The following is a 22996-nucleotide window of genomic DNA, read 5'->3' as shown; positions in this document are numbered from 1 at the left end:
GACCCAGAACAGATGTTCCAGAGCTGAAAGTGTTCCAACTCCAGGACAGGGGGATTGTCCTGGGAGACAAGGCAGCTCCGGAGGAGGCAGAGGAAGGAAAATACTGGAAGTATCTCGGCAGGAGAGAACTAGACACCTTGGGGGGAGGTAGATCACTTCTATTAGGGCTTCCTTTTTTTTCTACTGCAAAATCTCTTCTGAAGAAATTTGCATCACACACATATAACATAACATAACATAACATAATATATAGTATAGTATAGTATAGCATAGTATAGCATAGTATGATATGATATGATATAATATAATATAACATAGTATAATATGATATAACATAGTATAATATGATATAATATGATGTAATTAATACAATACAATACAATACAATACAATACAATATAATATAATATAATATAATATAATATAGTACAGTAGAATATAGTACAGTAGAATATAGTGTAGCATAGCATAGTATAGCATTGTATGATATGATATAATATAACAGTATAATATGATATAGTGTGATGTAATTAATATAATATAATATCATATAATGCTAACCCCATGAGGGAAATAGTATCAGAGTTCTTATCGTACATGAGGAGGCATGGAGAAATGAAATGACTTAGCCAGGGTGACAAAGTTAATATGGGAAGGTAGCCTGGATTTGAACCCAGATCTCCCACCTCCAAACCCAGTCCTTCCGTGCAGACTCCTGAAGCAGGGGCACAGCGGGTGCTCTCAGCCTAAGGAGGGGCTCTCTAACGGGAAGAGCTGTCAGAAGGGGCATATCTGGAGGTTTCCTGTTTCTGCGAGAGTCCATGCCAACTATGCCAAGGCTGGAGAACCATCCAGCAGGGAGAAGGACGAGGAGATTCATGCATTGGTGGGGGCAGGGGAGGATGGACGGAGGCTTGTCTCTAAGGTTTTTCTTTGGATTCTGTGGTGTGTATAGACACGCTTCCCCTTCCATCCCCCAGCGTCTCCCTCCTCCTCGTGAGATGCCCTCATTCCTTCTTCTAAAATCTTGCCTTGGCCTTAATGTCTGGAGCTAGCCGAGCAAATGGAGTGCCCTTAATTCTGTGCTGCTATTACTCGGATTTCACATGAGGGAATTCGCTTTTATTGAGACCATAAATATTGCGTCCCCACCTCAAGCTGGAGTCCTTTCATGTGCTTCTGAGTCGCTTAAGGTCACTGCAGCTGGAAAGGGGAAGCAGGCGGGGGGAGTTCAGCTGCTGCGGATTAACTTCTCCGGTAACAGCAATCCTGCCTTTGACCCAGCCCAGCCCCAGCTCACGCCTTGCTTTCCTTCCCAGGGAGCCTCAGCTCACCTTGTCCTCTTCTTACCCGGGCCTGGGCATGGGGCTGCTCGGTGCCAGCCGGGGTCCAGCCAGACACTGATACGGTTTTTTGGGAAGTGGAGCCCAGGAATGTCAGGAGAAGATCTACGAAATAATACATCGTCTGCGTCCGGGCCGTGTGAACTTGTTCCAGTCATCTCTCTGAACCTCAGTTTCCTCGTCTGTAAAGGGAGGTTGACAATACTTTTGCTACTCATCTAAGGATCAAGTTCCTGCTGAAAGTGCTTCAGAACCATAAATCACTAAATCGGCAGCAAGAGTGGCCGGCCATTGAGCTAGTCAGTCGGTTATTCCACCCCACTGAAAGCGAGAGAAAGTCCGGCACCTTCAGAACCTCAGTGGGTGAGAACTCAAGCCATTAAGCAAAGACGCCAGATCCAGAGCTATGGACAGGCTGAAATAACAGAAGGAGAAGCGGTTCACGGGAAATGACCACGGAAACGTGCTCGTGCTCTGAGGGTCGTCTCCAAAGTATTTGTGCCAGGATGCAGAGATTCGAGCAAGTGGATGGGGACGAGTCTTGGGCTTGGTCTCTCCTGGACCCCCAGGCGTGCCCTATATCCCCATCACCATGCTAGCTAGCGGCATTCCTGGCTGACGGTCGTGTCTTTCTAGGGGGGCAGGCGGACTGGACCTAGATTCAAAGCCTCACGAAGATCTCAGCAGGAAGATCTCAGCTCCCAAGTGGAGTGACTTCAAGACTACAACCAAAGGACTTCCAGGACCTGATGATTATTCCCCTATTGTGCGTGTGCTGTCAGCTTGAACCCATTTCCCCATGACTCCGTATTGATGAGCGGGCCCATTGGGGATGTTTGGTGGGATGTTTCACACCATCTCTTCTTTCTCTACCTGCTCAGGAATACCCTTGTCTAAAAGCTAACTCAATTATCTCTTTTTAAAAAATATTTTATTTTCTTAGAAAAATTTTCCATGGTTCCATGATTCATGTTTTTATTTTCCACTTCACCCCTTCTTCGCCCTCCCCCCCCCCCATAGCCAACTCACATTTCCACTGGTTGTAACTGGTTTTAACAGGTGTCATCGATCAAGACCTATTTCTATATTATTGATAGTTGCACTGGAGAAGTTGTTTCGAGTCTACATCCCTAATCATGTCCGCATCAACTCATGTGTTCAAGCAGTTGTTTTTCTTCTGTGTTTCCACTCCTGCAGTTCTTCCTCTGAATGTGGGTAGCATCTTTTCCATAAGTCCCTCAGAATTGTCCTGGGTCATTGCTTTGCTGCTAGTACAGAAGTCCATTACATTCGATTTTACCACAGTGTATGAGTCTCTGTGTATAGAGTTCTCCTGGTTCTGCTCCTTTAACTCTGCATCACTTCCTGGAGGTCTTTCCAGTTCACATGGAATTCCTCCAGTTTATTATTCCTTTGAGCACAATAGTATTCCATCACCACTAGATACCACAATTTCTTCAGCCATTCCCCAATTGAAGGGCATACCAAACTCAATTAACTTTCGCCTGACTAGTTGATATCAATTGAGAATCATGGTGGGAAGCAAACTGGTGGGAGCTTCTGAGTTAAGAAACTCAAGAGACGCCCCCCAATACCGTGGAGATCCGAGGTGAGAGCCAGTGGATCTGGGAGTCGGGAGAGTGACCCAAGACCACACACCCCAAATGAGGCTTCGGCTTATTGCTCTCATTCTGCAAGTGACCGTCGTGATGGCTCACTGCCGTCCTCTCTCTCTTGCTGCTACATTGGGATTCCAAGTCACTTACAAGGGGACTGAGGTCACCCCTCAAGAGCATGAGCCATTTTCATGCAATGTCACAGTGGGACGTTGGCATTTTGCGCTGTTGTGAGTTAATAGTTCATCTGACTCTACCTTTTCTACACAGATGTGGTGGCCTCATGGCTTGGTGTTTGTTTAAGGAGGGCTTGGAGAGCCCTCAGGCTTCACAATATCTGCCCCGATGATTACTAGTTGCTGACACTTGGAATTCTACCTTTATAGAGTCATTAGTTCGAGTCAAGATATCATCGCCTACCAAAATGAAAGCGCTTCTTGTGTGTGTGTGTGTGTGTGTGTGTGTGTGTGTGTGTGTGTGTGCACATGCACGTGGGTGTGTAAACATTCAGCAATTACCCACAATTCATTCTATTGGCATAGTAGATGACCAGTCCCAGAAACAATCCAAAAAAGAAGAGAAATAAGCGATTTTCATATCCACTTACATTTGGGGGAGGAAGCAGCAGGGATGTCTAGTTTATAGGAAGAACCAGAAAGCACAGATACATTTTAGGATACAGGAAATGTGGGCCCTGGGAGAACCATTAATGGGCATGTGGAGCCCGTGCTCTCTTTGTCCTCCTGCCTTTGGGGGCCATTAAGGACCTCCTCTGTAAATGCAAACTGGTGTCCCTGGCAAGAGGAAAAAAGGAAAGGGTTTGAGAAGCATTTCCTTCCAAATGTTGACACCTTTCTCCCTCCACCTACTCTTTGATCCAGTGCCCCTGGCCTCCTGGCTCTTCTCTGCACAAAACTCTCCATCTCTTGGCTCAGGGCCTTCATTCTCTCTGGCTATCTCTCCCATGCTTGGAATGCTCTCCCTCCTCTGCTCTGATCACTGACCTCCCTGGCTTCCTTTAAGTCCCAACTAAAACCCCATCTTCTATGGGAACCCCATCTTCATTCTAGAGCCTTCCCTTGGTTCATTCCTTCCTCTTCATCTTTTACATAATTGGTTTATCTCCTTGTCTCTCCCAGTAGACTGTGTGCTCCTCAAGGGCAAGGACGGCCTTTTGCCTTTCTGCGTGTCCCCAGGGCTTAGCAAAATGTCTGGCACAGAGTAGATGCTTAATAAATATAGATGGTTGGATTATTGACCAACAGAGAAGCTTCAATGTTCACAGACAGAAGAGAAGAGAAAATCTATGAAGAAAGCCTGAAAGAAAGAAACGTTTCTGATTTTGCTCTACTAAGCAAGTAGGAAACTGTCTGTCCACCATGCGTAACTCTGGATCTTAAGAATGAGAGCCCAAGACATCTCCCCCTTCCCCATCATCCACTACCTTTTCCAGTCTGAAGGGTCTGGAGAAGGCCAGAGATAGACTGTAGTGTTCACAGAGGACGTCTGCTCTATTCCCAGGCCATGTAACTGAAGAAATGTGCCCAGTCATCTGCTGAGACTCCCTGAGCTCATTGACCACTGGTCTTTTCTCTCTATACAGTCAGAGATTTTGACTCAGTGGCTTGAAGTCCTGGGGTGGGCACTGATTGACTTGGGGGCTTGGGTCGTGTTTCCCTTTCCTTTTTAATTAAATAGAGTTGGAAGTTCCAGTTGGAATTTGGACGAGAAAGGAGAATGTAGGAAACGAACATCTGGCCATGCAGGGAGGAAAGAAAAAAAGACTTAATTTTCTGGACCGTGGCTTATGATTCCAGAACAATAGGTTCCTGCCAAGGAATGGAGCCCATCTTGGGAAGACAGAGAAAAATGTGTTTTGCAAAAAAGAGTCAATGACCTAGACAAGAGAGCTTTACACTGAGATTTGAGGGGGAGAGAAAAATCCCCAGATAACACCATAAAAGCAGAGTCTATGGGGGAGGACAGAATGGAGAAAAATATCCCAGCGGAGGAGGCATCCAGTACTAGAAGAGGGAGGCTCATGAGTGATAGTGAAAAGTCTGAGTATTTGGACACACCAGCATAAAGAAAGAACGTGACATTTTAATAAAAGGAGGAAAAAGTGATCTCATCCATTTCACTAAGACTTAGTGGGAGAAAGCTTTATGAATGGGGTACAGCGATGAAAGGCCAAGTCATATTTTGTTCAGAATAAAGAGCTCTGATGGAATAGGAAGGCAAGTGACATTTTTTGGTCAAGGAAATGCATACTCGAATGTAAAACAAAGAACAAAATGGGAGAGAGAAATTAGATGTGGATAAAAGAGAATGGAATACCTTTGTGAGACTGGGCAACAGTTCACCCGTGCAGATGAAGGATACAGACAATACTCTTCTGAAACAAATGCAAACATTGTCACAAAGGCGATAGGTCGAGAAGAATGAAAAACTCTACTGTCTAGATAAAGCTGTGAGCCTTATTTTGCCAAAAAGCAGGCCACTGATATCTATCTATATTGAGACAGATGGATATAGAGATCGTTACACATACATGTATATATGTACATGTGTATACATCTATATTTATCTAGACTTACATGTATGGGCATGAAGCTAATTTGTATGTCTTTACCTTGCTTTCTTCATATTTTCATTTCTCAGAAGACAGAGGAACAACAGGGGACCTGGCCTTTTAGCTTTAAATCTAACACAGTTGATTTGAAACAAAGGAAAAATAGAAAAAAAATGAGTTGGAGTTTTTAATAGCAAAGGAAGGAAATACTGTGCATAGTCACTTGCAGTATATATCCTAGACTTCAGGGAAAAAGATTTAAAAAATAATAAAATATTGTTTCCTTATAGCTAAAGGGAATTTGACCAAAAGAAGCTAGAGGTCTTAATTATGTCAGTATGATCACAGGTTTCCCGATGAGTTATTCTATAAAAGGAAGCATATCTAAATGAATGAATGTGGCTACATAGGGAACTCTTTGATGACCTCGGACTTTTAAAGGACAAATACAGAAGTTGATGAAGAATGACTGTTGGCCAGATAACATCATTTATTGGGATGAGCAGCCCATAGATCTTGCTCATCAGGATGTAATTCTAGAACAAATGAAACAGATGGAGAAGCTGAACTCGGACTTAAACAAAGGAAGGGAGGAAGGGGGAGTCCTGGATTGCCTTTCAGACACAGACACCGAGCTTCAGAAACTCACCATTTTAATTCCAGTGCTCTAGCAGTACTGCCATGTGGCAGAGAAATATGATCTCTGGAGAATTAAACAATCAACATTAGCGTCACACAGAAGGTCCCAGAGAGGCCCACATGGATGGTACAGACTTTGACACAGAACCTCTGAAAGGTTCTGAAGATTGAGGAGTGGCATGATTGGAAGAGATGAGCTGACCTGGTGGGGAGGTTGAAAGGTAACAGGGAGATGGACGGCCTGAGGGCTCCATGGGTAGCCTGGAAATATCAGGTGGAAATGAGGAAGGCGTTCATGGAGCATGTGAGGCACACCTCCTGTGGTGAACTCATGGGAGAACGTGACAGATAAGAGTAGAGTCAAACTGAGGTAGAAGCTCCCTGGGGAAAGGGCTCCTGAGATGGGGAGCAAGAAGAAAGGCTTTGAGGAGGGAGGGATTGTCTAGGCAGCGGAGGTGATGTGGGCGCAGCGTGATGGAGACCAGGCTGACCGGAGCTCCCCTGCCTCAGTGGGGTGCACGGCTGAAGAAGGACGGCGAGCTTCCCTCCCGGAGGATCGTAGCCGCCTTAGAAGGTATTTAGTCAGACCTTCTCACTGGACAAAGGAGGAGGCCGAGCGGGGGAGGGACGATCGGCAAACATTCATGAAGTCCCTTCGTCATGCCCACCTATGCTGGGCGCCATCCCCAAGGCGGGCAGGGGCAGCCCTGGGCTCCGAACCCAGATTGTGCGGCTCCCAAGCCAGCCTTCTCTACCTGAGCCAGACCACATGCTGCTTCAGCGAGGAGCCTCGAGGGGATGCCGGGCACCCAGGAGAACCAGGAGCACCGGACCAGGAACACCAGACCAGGAGCACCAGACCAGGAGCACCGGACCAGGAGCACCGAACCACGAGCACCGGACCAGGAGCACCGGACCAGGAGCACCGGACCAGGAGCACCGGACCAGGAGCACTGAAATCCTGTCGTTAAGAGACAGACGAGACTGTGCTGGGGAGGCCCGGAGACGTCTGAAGGGGCAGCCACTGGGCCATTATCCATCGTCGGCCCACAAGCACTTAGGAAGCCTCTGCTGTACGCCAGGCGGGCTGGATGCTGGAGGTACGAAGGAAGGCAAAAGGCAGCCCCTGCTCTCAGGGAACTCACAGTCTAAGGAGCGTGTTGGGGGCAAACTGGAGACGGTCAGGAGGGGAAGATCGGCAAAGGCTCCTGGAGGCAAAGGGACTGCATGGGAGGCTTGAGGGAAGCCAAGGAAGCTGGGGGGAGGGGGGGGATAAAGATGGGGAGGATTCCAAACAGAGGAAACACAGGGCACAGCCCTTGGCACATAGTAGGTGCCTGAGAAAGTCTTTTTAAAGCTCGTATTCATTTTTATTCATTCATTCATTTTACATTTTCTAATAAATTCCTATTAATTGGCTGTGTCTAACCTCGGAAGCAGACGGGTCAGACGACCCCCAGGAGACGGGGCCAGGCTGGCAGCGTAGACGGGAGCGCCCTGTGTTGCCCCTGGGAGCTCCCGGAGCCGAGCTGGCCACCTTCCCCAGGCTTGCTCTGGAGTCTAAGCAGAGGGGCACGAATCTGCCCACTGACACGGACAGGAAAGCAGTGCCTGCTGGGAGTATGGCAGGGACTGGGCGGGTCTCCTCCTGGGGGCACAAGATGGACCAGGGGAGACCTGGTTCTGGAGATGGAGCAGACGCCATTCAGGCGGCCCCTGCACAGAGCCTTCATCCCCCCTCCCGGCCTGATGCCTCCCTCCTCCCTCGCTGCCCAGGCCCTGCCTCTCCTTCAGACTCTTCCTCTCCGTCCCCCCTTCCCCTTGCTCCTGGGCCCTAGAACTCGCAGGCTGCATGCGGAGGCGATTCCTCTCTTCCCACCTTTCTCCGCCCCACCAGCCAGCCAATGGAAGTCGGGGTGCTGGCAGTAACCCCCCTAGAGGAGCTCCGGGGGAACTCGCGCACGACACTTGTTCATTCATCGTTTGGGGCAATCGGGGAGTTAGCGAGCAGGCCCGAACTCCTCGGTAAGTGCCAGGCGCTTGGCGAGGCACCGCGGCTACAAAGAGCAGCCCGCCTCCGAGCGCCTACTCTGGGCCTGCCTCAGGGTGGATGGAGGGTGTCTCGGGAGCCTTCTGTCCCCCCAAACCTGTTGGTGGCCGTTAGATTCTACGACCTCCAGATGCTTGTGGAGTCTCTCGAGAACTTCGGCCCTATTGGGGTGGGGGTTCCTGTTGGCAAAGGTACCAGCGGTCGCCCTAAACCTCCTTCTGCCAAGACTTTGGAAGCGGAAGCCCTGCAATGCTGGGCCTTCGTGAGGCGGCTGTGGGGCAGCTAAGGCGGAGAGCAAGAAAACGAGAAGTGAGTTCAAGTCCAGCCTCAGGGCAGCCGACTTAACGGCTGCCTGCCTCGATGCCCTCATCTATAAAATGGGGCTAATAATCCCAGCGACTCCAGGGCTGTCGGAGGACCAGGAGGTCCAGTGCCTGGCTGGGCCTTCCCCTTCTCCTTCCAGGTCGGGCTCCGCTTGAAGCAGTCTCCGTTTCTCCCGCTGCATCGGGGCGACCCCTCCGTGGGCAGCGTTGGCTCCCCCATCCGGATCTTCTCTGTGGCTGCGTCCGAGGCCTCGCAGGGCTTCCAGGGCTGTCTTTTATTTAAGGCTTGAATTTTCCAGCCGAAAGTGCTTTCCTTCTCTCAGCCCCAACTTGTAAATGCATCGTCTGCGGCAGAGAGTAACCTCCGGGCCGACCTCTGCCGCTTCCCTCCCCTCCCGGCCTCCCAGAATCCCCCGAGGCTGTCCCGCTCTCCGAAGCTGGGCGCCAGCAGATGTGCTCGTGTCTCCCACACGTGGAGAAGTGAGCGTTGCTGGGGGGAGCCTCCTTCCTGGGCAGCGGGAATGGGCCGGCTGTTCCCCGGGAGCTCACCGTGCCCAGGCTCTGGCCATCCCCCGAGAGGCTGGCTTGGGAAGTCTCTGACTGTTTGCTTTTGCCTTTCATGGGGGGAGAGGACGGGCGTGCCTCAGTGGAGCGAGCACAGGCTCACACGCACCCGCGAGCCCTGGACAGGGAGCCACATGGCGGCGTCTGGGAAAAGAGAGCCGAGGGGCGGCCGTCTCCCCGCCGAGGTGGAGCTCAAGTCCTGGCAGGAAAGCGGGCCTTCCAGTGCTGGCTCAGGGACAGAGGATGGACGAGGCCTGCTGGACGAGGTGGGATGAGCCCCTCCTAAGGAAGAGGACTTGCGGGGTGGGGGCAGGCGTGCGGCTTCCTGGAGTCATGGAGATGGTCTTCCGAGGTGTGGAGGGCGTGCAGGTCCTGTGAAGAGAGCGAGATCCCCTGCGAGGAGGTGCTAAAGGCTTCATGGGGCTCTTGGGCCCGGCGCAACAACGCCGAGAAAGTCCTTGGAGACTTCTGAAGAATTCTTTCTCGCCCTCCACGTGCATGGATGGGGCTCTGCTCGGTGGGGCCTCAGCCTGGGGGCCTCCTTCGTCACGTGCTGCTGAGAAGGATGCCTTCGAGACCCAGGCGGAGGCCACGCAACATCGGCACCACCTCCAACTCCCCGACGCCTCTTTGCTCTGGTAAACAGCGAGCTTCAGAAACTTGGGCCAACGCAGGAACATAATGGACCGCTCGACGGGCGCCATTTCTGAATGACACCCTCTAAGCGAAATCTCTAGGGCTGCCCGGCCTGAAGGAGTCGGCCTCCGCGGTCCTCCTTCATTAGACCACCCGTCCACCCGCCATCTATCCCAAAGTGGACGCGTATTTAGCGAACGGCCGCGCTGGGCCCGGAAGACACAAAGGCACTCGGCATCTCACACAGGGTGCAGCCAACTAGGACACCCACGAGATCCATCTGATCCGGAAGTTCTCCCCAGTGAGGCAGTCTGCCGGCTCTCCCGGCCTGCCTATCCTCTAGGCCACAGATTTGGCCACAGAGATTCCAAAGCTCCCTCTGCCGTCCACAGAACGGCAGGGCTGGGAGGGAGAGTAGAGACGAGCTCACTCTTCTAATAAGCCACAAGATGAATTGAGGGGACGAGCCCAAGTGGGAGGTGGCGGGGGAGAGCATGAGAGGAAGGCAGTCTTTCCCCCACTTCATGCAGCTCTCCCACAGAAGCCAGAATAGACCCTCCAGCCCCAACCTTTTCGCACTGCAAACTCTACCTCAGCAACTAGTTCCGCAACCTCGGCTAGCTCCCGCTTCCTTACCTGGACTTTAAGGCCTCTTCCCCGATCATCTCTTTGTCTCACCCCTAGCCTGGGAGTCCTGTGCTGTAGAGTTAGCAGACTCGGGTTTGAATCCTGGTTCCTCCACTTACTTGTGTGGACCTCAGACCTGTCAGCCATAGATGGGATCAGGATGCGGGCTCTTTCTCTCCTGCTGGGCCTTGGGGGGGGGGAGGGTAAGTGTTTTGTTAAGCGATCAATGAACGTGTAATAGAATGGTTCCCATTCCCAGACTCAGAAATCATGAAGAAATAAACCAGAAGCATTTCTCGAATGCTCCCTATGCACTGGGCTAACTGGCTCAGAGGCTCTATGGGTGAAAGATGTGTCGGCCCAGGAGCTCTTCAGCCTCCTACAGGCAGCCTCGTGCTTTTTGCTTGGCTCCCCGGCTCTGATCATCAGCATATCCTACAGACTTGGGGCAGCCCCAGAACTGCAACCTTCCAGCTGTGGCTCAGCAAATCCACTCTCCTTCCCTGTTAACAAGAGGAAGCGACCTCCTCCATCCTACCCTGAGCCCTGTTGTTCTAGCTCGGACCAACTTGTATTAAGAAACTTCCTTTTATAGACTCTGTGAGTGGAGTTTGCTCCATTCCCCTCTGGGCCTCAGGCCCTTTAGCCCTCGACTAATCAGTGGGACAGATTCTTGTCTCCGTACTTCCTCTCTCTCTTCTCAGGTAAATAAATTTCCATAAAAGTCAATTTTGATTTGAGATAATTCTTAATTGAGGATGGATAAGAGTTCAATCCTCTGGTGACCACCTTTAATATATTCAACCCTAAAACCCCTTTTCCCCCCCTTATACAACCAATGGGTTCGAAGTCTCCTGATGCTGAGCTACCTCTTGTGGTGTCCTTGTTGAAACCACACAATCAACCGGTGCACGAAACTTGGCAGCCACCTCAGGTGTGTAACCCTGAATGTTCAGGAGAAAGAGGTGAAACAGAGGAACCTTGTGCCCCTGCTCCAGGGGGAATCCCTGAAATCTGCCATTGGCTAACATCAGCCATTCTCTGAGGGAATCTCTCCGGTCCCCTGCTCTCTACCTACATAGTCAGAAGGCTCAGGAACTGTACTTTCTCGGTACGAAGCCCATCCTCTGGAAAGGTTTGATAATTTAAATATTCCTTCGGTTCAGTCATTACAATAAAAAGCATTTGAATGACGCAAAAGTATGTGAACGATAGGTTGAGGCTTGGAACTATGTAACATTTTAATTATGATATGAAAATTATTTTGCACAGATTTGATTGGCATTGCTTCAGAATGGAATCAAAGAGTCAGTATAGATCCACAATTGCAGGCATTCGATTATTTAAATACCTGGCTTTATTGTATTAGAAATCACAGATTTGGGGTATTTTATTGTATTTAGACTTTTTTGCTGTATTAGAAATATTTTTATTTTTGTTATTAGAACACAATATTGCCTTTTTATTGTATTAGAAATTTTATTGTATTTGAAATAATTTCAACATCCATTGCATGCATTTTTAAGTTGGTTGATTTTTCCTTTAATGCATTCAATAAATAAGAATAATCCCATTTTCATGATGAACTAAGTTAATCTGTTAGGCAAGTAATTGAATTCATATTTTATGTTTAACAACAATTTGCTACTGTTATATAGTAAGACCAACTCCAGTGAGGATATTCCATCTCCAGAGATCAGGGAAAATTATTTGCTGGGTTCATGATGGCTTGTGTGGGCCCAACTATAGGTTGCTCCAGTCTTCTGATGTTAATCAGACTTGGGCAACAAATATGTTGTTGGAATGACTGTCTCCTAGTCTCTGCCCCACACTCCACCGACGACAATCACAAAGTCAAGAGAACTTCCTCCAAGACTTGTGATTTGTGATTGGCCACCATGGCACACAAAAAGCATCTTCCTATTTCTGGGCCTCAGGTTGATTATCTGTAAAATGGGAGACACTGGAAGAAGAGGGAAAGGAGAGGAATAATGAGGAAGATGTCCTCATGTCAAAGAACCTCACAAGGAATAGCTTTTACAATGGAGGGGAAAATGGAAGGGGAGGGGGACAGGCAATGTCAACCTCATTGGAACTGGAATTGGTTCAAAGAGGGAAGAATATATATATATATATATATGTGTGTGTGTGTGTGTGTGTGTGTGTGTGTGCAAATGTATATATGTATGAATATATAGATCAGTTATATATATAAATATATGTTACCTATTAAGGAAATAGGAGAAAGAAGATGATAAAAAGGAGGGAAGATTATGAGAAGAAGTCTTTAGAAAGTAAAATGATTTTTTGAGGAGGGACAGGAGATGAGGGAGGTAGAAAAAAGAAGAAAAGAGAGGAAGAAGAAAGAAAGAAAAAGAAAGAAAGAAAGAAAGAAAGAAAGAAAGAAAGAAAGAAAGAAAGAAAGAAAGAAAGAAAGAATAAACAGAAGAAAATGGGAAAGAGGGAAATATACAATCAGTAATCATAATTATAAATGTGAATGGGATGATATCATCCATTAAGTGAAGCAGATAACAAAATGAATTAGAAACCAGAATCTAACAATACGTTGTATAAGAGACACACTTGGAACAGAAGGACACACACAGAGTTAAAATAAAGGACTGGAACTTCAGCTGAAGTCATAAAGGCAAGAGAAGCAATCATGATCTCAAAGCAAACTCAAAAATAGGTCTAATTAAAAGAGATAATCAGGGAAATTGCATTCTGCTAAAAGGTGTTCTATAGACAATGAAGTAATAAAGCATTTTTATATAAAGTTTCTCTGGTAAAGGAAGGGGAGGGCTCATTTTTCAAACATATGGAGAACTAAGTCAAATTTATAAATAAGAGCTATTCTGCAATTGATGGTCAAAGAATATGAACAGGAAGTTTTCGAAATCCAAGCCATCTATAGCCATATGAAAAATGCTCTAAATCCTTGTTGATTAGAGAAATGCAGATGAAAAAAGTCGGAGATACACCTCATACCTCTCAGAAATGACAAATGCTGGAGACGCTGGGGGAGAAGAGGTACACTACTGAATGGTGGGTGGCAATGAACAGGCCCAGCTGTTGTGGAAAATAATTTGAAGCTATGCCCAAAGGGCTCTCAAACCGTGCACACCCTTTGATCCAGCGCTACCCCTCCTGGGTCTGAATCTCGGAGGGACTGAATGAAAAAGGACCCGTCGGCACCAAAGCGTTTATACTGGCTCTTTTTGCGGTGGCAAAGAATGGGGATGGGGGGACCCTCACAAATGGGCGATGGCTGAACAGACTGCGGCTCGTGATTGTCATGCTAGAGGACTATTGTAGCAAAAGAAGGGAGCAGAGCTGCATGAAGTGCTGCCAAGGGAAAGGAGAGGACCAGGAGGTCGTTGGGCCCAGGAGGAGGAAGGAAAGTCCAGACTTGCAAAGGAGTCAATGACAAACGCTTTCCCCCTCCGGAGAGAGCAGAGCAGCGGTGAAGCGAGGGGCGAAGCTGAAGGTCTTCTTCGTCTCGGGCCCGCGGCTCCCCCTCTCCTGATCTCAGAAGCGCTCCCCAAGGTGCCCTCGGAGAGAGCGGGTCTGGGTGTCGCCGCGCTCCTTCCCGGAGGAGCTGGGACCGCACTTCCCTGTGCTTCTCTCCGCGCCTCTGTGTTTACCCACCTGTCTGGCATGCATCCGCGCAGCGTTTGGACAGCAAACTTCAGAAACAGGCCCAGTTTGGAGTCACGCTTTGGCTCGTGTGATGTAAACACCCGACTCAGCTCTTAATTGGAAATTAATTAGGGACGTCGGTGAGCGCTTCAAACACCCTCGCTGTGCACTCCGAAGGATGGATCCCGGAGGCAGGCCCGGCCACCCCGCCGCCATCGGAAGGCCTCTGCGATGTTGAGCTACCAGAGTTTCTCTGCCCTGCAGCAGAGGCGGCTCCGGAGACCCCCCGAGTCAGGGTTTCTGGGCCTCCTGGTGCCGTTGGGCCTTCGCCATTAGTAACGCGCTGAAGCGCCTCTTCCAGGGCCTGCAGAAAGGACCGTCGCTGGCCGGAACATCTCGTGTGGCCAGTTGGTGTGGCCGGTGCTCCGGGCGGAACTCCTCCTGCCCCCCCCACCGGCCCAAGGGGCGGCCCCGGGAGGCCACTCGAATACCGAAGAGCAGAGGTTGGGAGGTGGAGGAAGCGGCAGGACCACCACGGAAGCCAGGATGGCCGTGAGGGTGCCACCCTGGTGGACGAGCAGGGCAGTGTCGTAGGCGTGGCCCGTGGGCACAGGGGCATCGCTGGGAAGGGCCTTTGTCTGGGTGACGCGGCCTTGGCATTCCCCAGGGCCCAGCTTGGCACCCCCCGAGGACCTCACACACGCTCGTGGATTGGGGTTCTGAGTCAGCAGCCGGGGAGCCCCTGGAAGGCAGGCGCTGGTGCGGCTTCCCTTGTGTTCTCAGCCCCCCAGACAATGCCCAGGGGCCGGCAGGGCCCCGACGATGGCTTGTGGCGTTGCTGAGAGCTGAAGTCCGTGAAGACGACAGAGGGAAGGGGAAGGTCTATCCCCGGGACAGTAATGGTGCCGCGGCAAGGACTCCCCTTCACCAGCTCAAATCCAGCCTCAGGACACTCGTTAGCTGGGCAGACTTCAGCCGGCCTCTTGACCCCGTTTGCCTCAGTTGCCTCATCTGTAAAATGGGCCGGAGGAGGACATGGCCGAGCGCTCCAGTGTCTGCCCAGAAAACCCCAGGTGGGTCAGGAAGAGTCAGATATGACTGTAAAGGCCGAGCATCTCCGTGGCGCCCTCTGAGGCCCTCCCGGCTCTGTCTGCCGCCGGCAGCCCAATTAGCCTTGAATGCAGAGCCCACAGGAGCAGGAAAGGAGGCCCAAGAGCAAAGAAGGGATGCTGGGATGGGGAAGGGGCGAATTTAGGGTTTGCCAGCCAGAACCGCGCACCCGGCGCCGGTGCCCCGGCTCGCTTGGGCCGTGATTCTAAGAGCACACAAACAGAGCAGGGGGTGGCCTCGCCAGCCCAGGGCGGCTGCTCCAGGCGGTGCCAGGGAAGGGATCCTCTGCAGCCAGCGGCTCCCATCTGACAGCTTTTCCCCACACGCACAGCGAGAGAGAAGAGGAGAGCTCGCCATAGCGTGGCCGCGCTGTCCCGGCTTGTCCTCCCGAGGAATGTCTGAGGTACGTAATCCATGTGAGCTCATTCCTCCCACCTCCCTCCCATGAAGTCAGCTGGCCAGGGGGCCTCTCCTCCTGCCTCGCCGACCCGCTCTTAGGCAGCCTCGGGCCCAGGCTCCTCTCTGGGCCTCCTGGAGGAGGGACGGAGGCCTTAGAAGGAGGAGGCGAGGGCGGGAGAGCCTCGGAGGGGTCCTGGGTGGAAGGATCCCCGCAGAACGCTGGGGCTGCCACCTCCCTCGCCCCAAGGCCTGAGCTCTCTTCCGGGTGGGCAGCGCATTGGGTCTTCCTTGGACCCGTCCGCATTCGTGTGGCCTTCCGAAAACTTCCGTAGACTAGAACGAGGAGGATCGGACGGGAGGACCCCGAGAGGAGACCCTCGATGTGAGGTGAAGAGACGGGCTCGGAGACAGGAAGAAACGGTCTTCCCTGGCCCGGCTCGGGCTGCGGAGCCCTCCGCCCCGGTCAGGAGGCTGCGGGAGACGGGCAGGAACTAAGCCAGTCGGCCAACGGGGAGCCTCCATCGTCCAGGAGGCCCCGCAAAGGCTGGCACCCGGGGACCTCCGAGAGCCCAAAGGCTAAAGGGAAAGAAAGCCTCCCTGGAAGAGGCCGGGGGCGAGTGGCACCTTTCGGAGGGGAGGAGGGGAACGGCGGGTGGCAGGAAGGCTGGCTCAGACGCCAACATTCCGGGTAGAAATGGATGTTTTCCCTGCTCGAGCTCCTGAGCTATTTTTACTGCACCCGAAAGGGAAGTGGCAATGCTTCCTCTTCTGACTCCATCCCACCCTCTCTCAGGATGTCTTTCCCACAGACTCTGCTCTGCCTCTCGCAGCATTTTCTTCCCCAGAGCCGGTGGCCCTAGCAGTGACCCTGGCTCCCCAGAGAGAAAGGAGCAGAGCTCGGGGGCTGAGACATGTCACGGAAGTCTGACTTTACAGGAGGGGAAACTGAGGCCAGAGAGAAGGCCTTTCTCAAGGCTCCTGGGGCGAGAAGTAGCCAAGGCAGAATTTGAACCCAGGGCCCCTCCCTCAGAGTTTGGCTCTCACTAGCTCTCAGACCTCACTGATGGATGGTCCCAGGGCAAAGCCAGAGGCTGCCTCCCTCTAAACTGTCCAGGCTCCCTTTGGGAGACTCTCTGCTTTCGCTGCTAGGTGAGCTGTGACAATGGCAGGGCCAGCATGTCTCCTGCTGCCGGGGGTTGTCTTTTCCCACAACTCCTGCGTGTTCCTGGAACCCACTAGCTGGAGTGGAGGTGGGTGTGGGGCGCTTGGGGGCGGGGGCAAAGGGGAACATGCCAGCCAGGGATGCCAAAGAGATTTCCCCGAGCCGGCGTGTCGAAACAGGCACGTTGTGGTAAAGCAGAGACATGATGACACAGTATGGCTGCAAGTCTCGAGCTGTCCCTGCGCGTCGGGGGAGGCTTCCAAGCCGGGCGCAGGCTCGGGAGCCCTCGGGTCCATTTTAGACAGAAAGACCCAGAGGCTCGGCCCGGGGGTTCCGAGGGTCCTGTGACTCCAAAGCCGAGGCTCTCCCGATGCCCCGCAGAATCTCCTGGAAGCTGGAGCGCCCCCATTTCCCACTGCGCCCCTGCCGTCCCTGCCCTGGGCACCCCTGGACGGACACCCAGGGCCCGGGCAGCACTCTGACTTGCAGCGCTCCCCTCCCTCTCCTTCTCCCCTCTGCCCTTCTCCTGACTTGGGCTACTCCCAATAACACGCATTCTTCTTTCCAGCAGAGATCATCGCCGCCTCGGAGGGCGATGTTTGCTTTAAGCCGCCGTGAGTGAGAAGGGAACAGGAGGGGTCTTCCTTCACTTCCTTTCCTAATGGATCTGGCACTGGAGGGCAATTAACCTAAAAAAAATGTTTACTGTGTGGGAAATGCATCTCTTAGCTGGTCGTTCGAAAGATGGATGCGCGGGAAATTAAGAATCTTCGCTCGTCGCGATTGCCGTCTCCAAGCGCGGCTAAGCTCTCTATTGAGCTGCTCAGATCTGGTATCATTAACTTTGAAGGTCTCGAGCCCGTCTGAAGGTCTTAATTTCCTCTGGAACATTTGGGAGCCATTATGTAGCCCGAGTTATATCATTAACGTCATTATTGTCAGCATTTTAATTTGGCCCCTCTTCTCCTAGAGCTGAACTGTCAGGCTAATCGTCCCGATACCGGAGAGGAACGATCAGCTCCAACCTGCCGGCCCCAGCCTTATCTGTCCTGCTTTCCTCACCTTCCTCCTGCTGACCTAAGGAGGCTCTGTGCCCTACATACAGACTACCCCCTCCCCATTTTATAGTTGAAGAAACCGAGGCACAGAGAAGACAAGGAGTTGTCCAAGACCATACAAGTCCTAAGGGGAAGAAATCAGAATTTGCGTCTCGGTCCCTTCTACCTCTTAAGACACGAATGATCTCTGGCAAGTGCCGTTCCCTCTCTGGGCCTTACTAACCCCTTTTGGGCAGTGGCAGAGGATTAGTCGATGAGCTCTCTAGTTCTCTCTAGTTCTGAATCTAAGATCCTGTGTTCTGTGAATCTTTAGCAAACGGGCTCTGTCTAGGCACTTGTTCCCAGAGACTAAGCTGGTGGAGCTCAGAACCAAGGATCACAGAGCGAGGAAGAGCCCTCTCTGAAGCCATCGCCCTCCCCCAAAACCTCCCCCAAACTTTCCAAAACAACATCTCCAACGAAGGGTCATCCCGGTGGCTCTTGTTGGTGAGCACCAAGGAAGAGAAGCCCCACAAGGTAGCCCACTCCCTTTCTGGACAGGAATTGTTAGGAAGTCCTCCATTTGTCTCTTGGCGATCTCTACCCACTGCTGCTGGGTCTGCGTTCTGGAGCTAAGAAGGACGATCCTTCCAATACCTCATGGCAGCAGGCAGGCTCCCCCTGAGTCTTCCTTACCGTATTCCTTCAGTGAATGTCTTTTGTGACGTCTGAGATGAACGCAATGGTCTCTCCACCCATGGGTTATCTCAAGTATAATAACTTTTTTTTTTTTTTTAATTTTAAACCCTTAACTTCTGTGTATTGATTTATAGGTGGAAGAGTGGTAAGGGTAGGCAATGGGGGTCAAGTGACTTGCCCAGGGTCACCCACCTGGGAAGTGTCTGAGGCCGGGCTTGAACCCAGGAACTCCCACCTCTAGGCCTGACTCTCCATCCACTGAGCTACCCAGCTTCCCCCTTATAATTAACTTTTAAACCTCAAAAGCCTTAGCTAGGACCAGCTACTTCTGAGCTCTGGGACCCTGAGCGAGCTGCTTCACCTCGTTTGCCTCAGTTTCTCCATCTGTAAAATGAGCTGGAGAAGAGAATGCCAAATCACTCATTTATCTTTGCCAAGAAAACTCCAAATGGGCTCCCAAAGAGTCAGACACGACTGAAACGACTGACCACCAGCAGCAACCCAGGCCTGCTGTGGCCTTCGTGCGTCCTGCTCGCGTCGTGATGCTCGTTCTTACTGCCGCGAAACAAATGGCCCTTCGGCCGCGCGGCGATCAGAGGGGTGACTTGTCCGGCCCGAGGAGACGGGGCTGCTTTATCTCGGTGGCCGTCAGTCATCGGGGCACCGTGGGCTCGCCTGTAGGAGGGCTTTAAGAGAGGCGTCTGCTGGGGCCTCCGCAGCACCTCGGGGTGCTTCCTGTGGGGGAGGGGTTTGGGATCTGGTGGACAGCATGGCAAGCGCACCCTCTCTACCTGGGGGCCTTGGATCACCTGGTGGAGTTGGCTCTTGGCATCCTGTGACCATCCTTGGATTTACCGTGAGACCCCAATTAAAAGCCATCCTCAGGCCCTTTAGCTGAGACTTCAGTGCTGCTCGCTTTGGGCCCTGCCTGGCTTTGGTCAATAGAATAGTGTAGATAAGTCCTTCCCTGCCCCTGTGGTTTGCCCTTGGGTTGTAAGTAGAGAATCCCTTATTTCCATCCATCATTATTGTTTCCCTCAATTAAACTGTTATATATACTTTTACCTGTAGCCTGCTGGTTCCACAGGCCCTGGCCTAGGTGAGCTGGGTGACCATTGGCCTAACCGCCATTCCTGTGACAGTTAATAGCTTGGCAGTAAAGCCTGGTCTCCCTATCCTGGTTGGTCCTGTCTGTCTGTCATTCTCACCCCAGTGAAGGTGAGAGGCCACTTCTTGGTGGCTCCCGTGACCTCTCGCCCAGCCTCCCCTTCTAATAGAGCCACAGAAGTTCTCTTCTTCGGAAGGGAGAGGCCGGTTCTGAGGTCTCCTTCTCGCTCCTTTCTGCTCGCTCTCATCGTTGATGTGGTCTTCGGCCCCCACTTCCTTTGTAAAGAGATTCCTGTCTCGGGAGACGACGCGCCCATTCCTGAATGTCGATGGGCTCCAGGTGTCCTCTGTAACTCCTCTTCACCAGGCATTTACAGCCCCTGAAGCCATCTCAATGGGAAAGGCAATGAAGATGGAGGAAAGGATGAGAACGGGCACAGGGGAGCGTTCCCCGTTCCTCTTCCCTCTTCCCTGGCTTCATGCGACTCAAGGGGCAGCCCAAACAGACCAAGGGATGGGGCCAGGTGCAGCTGGAACACAAGATCCCAGTAAAGCTCTCCTTTGTTGAGGATTAGGAATAAGGAGGCATGTGAGGAGCCGCCTGTGACCCCCTGGGATGGGATTATCTGGAAATCCCGGTCCAGTTTGGGCCGGAACGCTTCTCAGCCTCCCTCTTTTCCTAAATGGTAAACCAGGACAACCTTTTAAACCTCTTTCCCCCAAGTTATGGCAGAGTCTCTGAGGCGAGTTCAATTCCAGCATGAGATCTGAAGGCAGCATCGTGTTATTTTGCTGAGCAGGGACTTGGTGGATTAAAGTTTCTTTTTCTCCTCCTTGTTTTGACATTAACTGTGAAGACATTTCCTAACTGCTAAATGGTAATTTGGTGCTAACAAGTTCCGACTTGATTTCATAGGGTGATTAGGGTTCAAGAGAACAAGCCCATTGGGAGAAGTCAGCTTTCTGGATATGATTATTCCTCTCCCTCGGACAGACACAGATCTGGGAGGCTTCCCTGGGGGTGGTGACTTTGGTTCTCTTCTGCACTGGGTGTGAAATTTGGGTCTCTGCCATCCGCTGGGCAATGATGCCCAAGTTGGCAGCTAATGGTCCGCCTAAGTCCAAATGAAGACGACTGAGAGAAGTAAGAGATCAATGGAAGCCATCCGAGCAATGGAACCTTTTCTAGAAAAAAAGAACAATTTATTCCGGTTTGGGCATGTAAATGTTGATACAACAAATGGCAGTTACTTAGGCCAGTTTACTTACTAACTGAGAAAAAATACCATTTGAAGCAAGATGCAAAGAAATACTACATGTAGGCCCAGATCGCTGCCTTCTCTCCAATGTCAGGAGCTCAAATCCATACTTCACTTGAGCTTCCCTTCAGCAAAATAGTAACTGCATTCAATGCCTCCTGAATATTATGGCTAGAAGCTTTCTAGGGTCCATATGCTGCTCTCAGTGGTTTGGGCACTGCTTCAATCTATAGCAAGGCTGGTTGGCACCAAAGCTCCCTCCTTTCTTTGCATTGCTAGACAGCCTTAGCCAAGAACTTTTTCTTCAGTTAGGCAATGGTGACTAAGGCACGTGGCTTCGGATTTCTTCCCTGAAGTTACACGTTATCTCCTCAACAGGGACACAACCTCTTTTAAGGCAGAGAGAAAAGAGAAAGGAAAGAACTCGATTTGGTTACCATCATCTGAGTCTTCCTCAGCCTGCTTCAAGCTCCTTAATTACCTCCTCTGAGCAAGCATCCCCTCTATGGATATCCCTGACAAATAATCATTCAGCCTCCACAGGAAGTCCTCCGGGGTTGGGGGCCGCCACCTCTTCAAAGTCGTCTCTTCCATTTTTTTATGTAGGTCAAAGATTTCTCCATGTTAAGGTAAACTCTGCCCAGGGCTGCTCATTCTTCCTTCTGTGAAGTCACTCACTCGGCCTCCTTCGGAGCTCCCTCTTCATAGGAAAGTTCTTCTGCAGGCGATGCTAAAAAATGCAGACTGAAAACATTTGCCGCTTATTTCTTTAAAAAAATCAGGATTCTTCCAGAAGATTTTCCCCTTATAAACCTTTTGGATTTTCTAAAGAACATCATGGAAGAGTATTTAAACGATTTCATAGTGGTTTCCACGCACTGAGTCACAGCAAGGCATTGAGTTAGAAGAAAACTTGGGGAAAGGTTAATTCAAAACAGCCCAGATAGAGGAACATCACAGGGCTCCCATGGACGGCCGACATCTCTCCACATTATGACAGCATTGAGAGAAAAGAAGAGAGGGGAAGGGAAATCAAAGGGGAGGAGGAAGAAGATGAGGAAGAAAAGAAGGAGGGGAGGAAGAAGAAAAAGGAAGGAGAGGAGGAGGAGGAAAAGGAGGAGAGAGAGGAAGAAAAGGAGGAGGAGGAGAAAAAGGAAGTGGAGGAGGATGATGAAAAGGAGGAGAGAGAGGAGGAAAAGGAGGAGGAGACCAATAATAAAAAGAAAAATGAAGAGGCGCAAGCGGCTTGCTGCGCTCCGAGGTGTGCGACCCTTGTTCGTTTGGCCATTAAAGCAGTGGCAATCTGACATTTAAGGCCCAGATTCTGGCTTAAAATCGTTGTGGATGGGCTGGATTTCTAAGGAGAGCCCAAGAGAGCTCCTTCCAGCCAAGTTAAGGAAGAACACGATGTTTTCGTTCTTGGAAATCTGTTTTTGTTTGTGTTTGTTCCGCTTCTTTCCATCCCAGAAATGAAAGAAGGAGCTCATCTGTTCTGATTTTCAGCAAAATGTCCTTTGCGCAGAAGGCCAGGCCCGTGCCCTGGTGCTCGGCCCCTTGGCCGTGGCCAGCCCTGCTGCCGAGAGCCGGGGGTCGCTGCTGGGGGCCAGGACGCAGCTCTGAAAGGGGGTGGGAAGGCGCGGGAGCCAGGCTTTGGGGCGGCACTCTGCGGGATGTGCCTGATGTCTCTAAGATCTCCTGAATCATTTGGCTTCTCAGTGAGGGTGGGGGGGGGGGGGGAAGGCAGGAGGAGAGACGGCGGCATCGCCGTGGCTTTAAAGGGTTCAAATGATTTTTATGCGTAATTGGAAAAACAAGTAAGCTCCCAGCCTGCCTTCAGCCTAGACTGAGAGAGCTGGCGATGCCAGAGTTCAGGGCTTCCCCCCGCAGAAAAGCTAGCGAGCCCTCCCTATGGTCCTCCTCGGGTGCCTCTTTCTTGTGCCGCTTTGGTGGTTTACAAACAAAGCCCCAAAGCCGCCGTCTCTGGGGCTTCCTGCATGGATGTCCTGAAGACGGAGAAACCTGGAGCCCGGAGACTCCGAGGAAGGCCTCTGCCACGGTTCCGCCATGTTTGGAAGAACCAGCGTCATTGCGTCTCCCCGTTCAGAGATGCTTTTCTGCTGGAGTCCATGAGGGTGGCTCCCTGGGAGGAGCTCAGGCCACCCTCTGGAAGACTCCAGGACGTCTCTTTGTCCCCAGCAGCCCTGGGGCCTG

This window comes from Gracilinanus agilis, chromosome 4 (assembly GCF_016433145.1).
Source record: "Gracilinanus agilis isolate LMUSP501 chromosome 4, AgileGrace, whole genome shotgun sequence".
Taxonomy (NCBI): Eukaryota; Metazoa; Chordata; class Mammalia; order Didelphimorphia; family Didelphidae; genus Gracilinanus; species Gracilinanus agilis.
The sequence above is the reverse complement of the archived record's forward strand: the minus strand, read 5'-3'. Positions refer to the sequence as shown.